Source organism: Falco punctatus, assembly GCF_963210335.1.
Source record: "Falco punctatus genome assembly, chromosome: 6".
NCBI lineage: Eukaryota > Metazoa > Chordata > Aves > Falconiformes > Falconidae > Falco > Falco punctatus.
Genome location: NC_137585.1, coordinates 88,302,202 through 88,307,462, shown reverse-complemented (window position 1 = coordinate 88,307,462; position 5,261 = coordinate 88,302,202).

Sequence of the window (5,261 nt, the reverse complement as noted above, 5' to 3'; positions counted from 1 at the left end):
GATCTATGAACAAGTAACACATCGGTAGTAGAAAGCTCCAAGATATTTTAACTGGAGCTGGTGACATTTTCAGCTCTTAGACTACAGCATAAATATAAGCTTTTTTATTTCTGTGTATAAGGCACAAAAGCTACTTCAGCATATTTCCTTGTGCTTAGTCTCTCAGTGTTGTCACTTCTGATGCTGTATAATCAGCTGTATACACACTCTTTGCTGCTGGAGGCACTGCAGACTCTTGGGAAATAAGAGGTGGAATCAAGGATTTCCTCTGCCTAGGAGGATGGTAATAAATTTTAATTGTGATAAGATAACAGGTGCAAGGAGCTGCTAAATACTAAAAGTTCTTTTATGGGACTGGATTCTTGAAGAAGTTTTTCAAAAGTCTTGTATAGAAGCAGACAAGAATCTTACCTTCTTCTGAACTTCAGCACATTATATGGTTAACATCTGCACAGAAACAGAAAACATTAGTATCAGATATAATTGACTTACATAAATTTGCCCACAGAAGATACTTTAGGAAAAATGCTAACACTATGAAATCAAATACTTAGAAGCTAGGAGAGAAAAAAAAAAAGTCTTCCTAGGCAACTGTAACTTTGCTATATGAATCTATGCTTTATAGTTTACCTAATATACCTCAATTAGATGATCATATACTACTGTTTTGAAAGAGCTCTTGCTTCACTCAGTACTTGCAATTAATATCTCCAGCACTCAGAAAATAATCTGTTTCTCAAAGTATATTTTTATCTTTCTCAAAATACTTGTTGGTATGAAATCTCCTACCTCTGTTTGTGTCTGTATATGAGGTGTTGAGATGCTGTAGTTCTAAAGGGATGAAGTGTACTTGATTCATACGAAAGTGAATACAGCTTAACTCACATTACCCTGAAAATTCCTAAATTCACATGCACGTGCTGATATTTTTCAGAAGGTCTTATAATGTGGTCAGCATGAAGCAGAACCCCAGTGCTATATTACATGCAAAGAAACCAACAGACAACATTGTAAAGTTACTTCATATTACATAATCTCATTTTACCAAGCTGGGCACATTTTAAAGGTGCAAGTTAATATACAACATTTAAAAATATTAAATTAGGAACATTCTTCATAACAGCTGCAATACCATTTATAGGTTCTGTAGCAGATTTTGCCATTCATCATTTCATTCCCATTAAAAATTTACTTCAATGGAGGTACATTAAGCTATGTTGGTTTAAGATGAACTTCAACAAAACCCAACATCACTTGTGTATTTCTTCCTTAATATGATATCACAGCGCTTTAAATCTTCCATGCGAGTATTAAGAGTTTAGTTTGCAAATTGAGTCAGAGGCCAAAGTTCTACATTTTGTGTTGATGATGTGAATAGTTCTTAGATCATGATAGCTTCTCATCAGCTTTGTTTAAAAGTACTCAACTTTCATGGCTTTTCTGGGATATCAGCTTTTTGCTGTGGACACAGGTGTCTTGGGTCTTGGTGGCACACTTGTATTCCTCTGGTGCCTTTTGTGTTCCCCATTTTGTAATCCCAGGCGTTGATGTATCTCTGCTATAGCAGATCATCTCTAGCTGTAAGTTCCCCTGTTGCAGAACTAATACGACAGCTAAAGATATGTCTTGTGGGTGTCTGTAACATTTCATTGTCTTGCCTTTCAGCCATTCACCATATTTCAACTTGCCATAATGATAGCTCTGGGCCATCTTTTATCAAAATACATAGCAGATGCCCAAAGCTGTGTTAGCTGACCTACAGGAGCATTATATGGTGTGGAATAGTGCTTTAAGGGCTCAATGTCTAGGGTCTGACCCTGTCATTTTATGCCAGGAGGTGCATGAAAAGAAAATGCATTTGGAATTAATTGAGTTGCTTAACACAGTAATAAATAGTTCAAGTTTCTTAGTTGTACATAAAAATGGAAGTCACTACTGTATAATATACCTTTTGTTTTGTTTTGAGTTGGATCTCTTTTGGATAAGATGTTTTAATCTCCTCAAAAGCTTCACTGGTGTTTACTCTGTATGACTTTCTCACCCATCACAGAGTCTTGAGGCAGAGGTGGCCATAGTAACAGAATTTATCTGCAGAGACCAGTGCTGTACTGACAATATTTGCTACTGATCTTGACAGGTTTTCTTTCAGATCATGGCTGGAACAGGATTTCTTTTTCTTTATGTTGATACCCAGACTGAGCTCCTTAGCAATGTGATCAAAATAGTACTATGTTGTGTATCTTTTCAGGTTTTTTGCAAGCAATACTTTGATTGGTTGGTTGCCCGACATAACAGACCACATGTAGCATATCATACACAGCTTTTGACTTTTGGTTGGGTGTAAGGTCTCTGAAAATTGAGTCTTCTCATATGATGACTTCTGTCTTTAAGTACAAAAAGCAGCACCATTCTCAATGCATGGCATTTGTGAAGGAGTACTCGTCAAGTATTTTTACCCTCATCATAATAAAGTGGACTTGCTCTTCAAAATTCAAGTCCTCAGCAATTGTGCATTATCACTCCCCAGTATGATAATTATTTCTTTTCCTGAAACTGATTTGTTGAAGAGAGATGGCAGATGATCTAATCGTTATGGATCATACCTGATCATACTGGATATGGTAAAATGTGAAGGGAATGTTAATATCTTAGCCCATTATCTCTTCAATTTTACATCCAACTTGAACTCCAATTACTTGTTTGTGGAAAAATTATTTCCAAATTTTTACTGCTCATCTTCTAACCTGCCTATTCAGTGGGAAATACAGCTGAACTCAGGGTTTTTTTAATTAAACTTTCACAAGCTAAATAGATTTCTCTGTGTATCTTAAGCCAATTTTGTAGTGATCAAGCTCATAGCACAGGAGTGCCATGTACCTTTCAGATTTCATGCCACTATTACAAAGTGGTTGCACATTCCAGTAGAATTAATTCAGTTCAAGCGTAAGAAACCTGTATTATCATGTCTTTGTGCAGGTGGCTACAAGCATGTTTCTAAGCATCTAGTTAATACAGGGAGTGGAGCATACCAAATGACTCCGCTGCCACCAAAGTAGACTTCTGGAAGACCATTCATTGTGTAAACATAGTCACCTAATATAGTCACAATGTCAGAACATACCTTCCTTGGCTACACCATGTCACTCAAGAAGGGATTGAATCTTCCTTTCATCCTCTATGATACCTGCCATTTCAATATCTCAGGTACTCTAAAGCCTTTCAAGCAGCAGTAGACGTAATCAGGTAAGAGCTTTTCAGACCTCTGTGGTTAGCTTGAGTCTAGCTGGCATTTGTGCAGAAACCTACAAGTAGACACTGAAGTTTAGATGTCTTAACCCTAAGTGGAATCCACCCTTGGAGTTCAACTTGGGACCCAGGGGAAACTTGTACCCTTCTGGAGCATCAGCTGGGGACTACATGGGACACACACTTCTCAAATTATCCTCAACGTAGATGTTCAAACACCTTAATCAGTCCTGTCATTTTCCAAGATTTTTGCTCAACGGTCGTAGAGCACATAGATTTGGTTTCAATGGGCTCTTCGTGTTCCTCTGTTTACTGGCAGGTGAAAATTAATCTATACATTAAACCTTATAACACTCTGGTAAGGCAGTGAAAATGAAATTAACATTTAAGATATGTCCCTATATCTGTTTAAGGTATACTGACATATGTACCTTTATTTCACAGGTTGCACAGTTCAGCTCATTATGAGTGTGTAGGTATCTTTGCTGGGTTTGAATAAAAGAAGTTGCATTCTGGCTGAAAGCATGTTGTTAAGGGTTCATTTCCCAGTGACATTGTTAATATCAGAGGACATCACTCCCAGATAGTTGTAAAAAGGAGAGGGACACAAGGAATGAATGCCTTTTGGATGCAGAGCAAAAAAACAATCTAATTATGCTGCTCATAGTCTGCTGAGAAAATGGGATAGACGTATCAGCATAATTTAAACTACCTTCTATTTATCAGCATTTCCAGTCATCGTTTTGCTGGACTTGCCCCATTAATACAGATAACATTTTTATGTAGCTCAAAGTTCTCCTCTTGATGACTCATGCTTTTTCTTTGAAGCAAAAATGAAATTAAGATCTTATCAATATGGAATGGGACTCCATTTCCAGTACTTTCTGCTCTTTGAGAGATCTCAAGTTTGCTGCAGGGAGATCTGAAGAGGTTGAATACTTAATAATCCCAGCTGTATTTTCTACTCTACCTCTAGTACTACAGTTCTAATGCTATATTCTCCTACCACTTTATTGCTGCTTTATCAGCATCCTCAAACTTTACAAGATGACAAAAATGTATTATGAGTTTTCAGGCTAATCAAAACACCGTAGCTGCCTCCTCAGCAGGAAAGTAGATGAATCACCTCATTTCTTGTCAGTTGGTGATCCTTAGAGATATCTCTCTCTGTTGTTTTACACACATTTTCCATACTTTTCAGGGTCTGGTTAAATTCAGCCTTGGAGCAGATACTAGGAATGTATTTGTACCTGCAGTGCACAAAGATGTGGGAATGAGGGGAAAATATATAGAAATGCATATTGACATTGCATGTCTGCAGAAGAGCTAGGAAACCCTTCCATTTGGGAGTACAACCTTACTACTTCTAACAAATAAAAGAGATAAGAGTGAAACATATAGCTTCCTACCTTTTGTAGTGCTTAGCTGACATGGCTGAGAGTAGGAAATTTAGTGGTCTGTCTCAACGTAAATTTCTACAGAATTTATAGAGAGCTCGTGTCTGATAGCTAAATAATATTTTGAAAGCTAGTCTGCTTGTAATGTTTATATTGAAGGTTTTCTTCTGCCTTTTTGTTACCTCAGTGTTGGGTTCTTCATATTTCATGTATTATTATAGAAATTATAATAAAATATCTTAAAGGTCTTTTCCAACCTAAATGATTCTATGATTCCTCTGTTTCATTTGTTTTATTCCTTGCTCTTGTGTATTTTGTGGGAAGAGATGCTATGATCTTGAACATCTCTTACTGAAATACTTTTCACTAGTCTTTAATTCGATGGATATGCGTTTTGGTTAAAGGCATACATAGCCAGATTTTTCCCATTGTGGAAAAAAAAAAAAAAAAAAAAAGCAAACAAAACCCCACAACACAAAAATCTGAAATCAAGAACTTCCTTGATAGAAGTGCCTACTCAAATGTGCATACTGTGGGAATTGCAACATATCTGCTGACTTTTCCTATGAACTGATATCTTTCAAGTAGTCTAATCTACTGACTTTAGTAGGCTAAGAA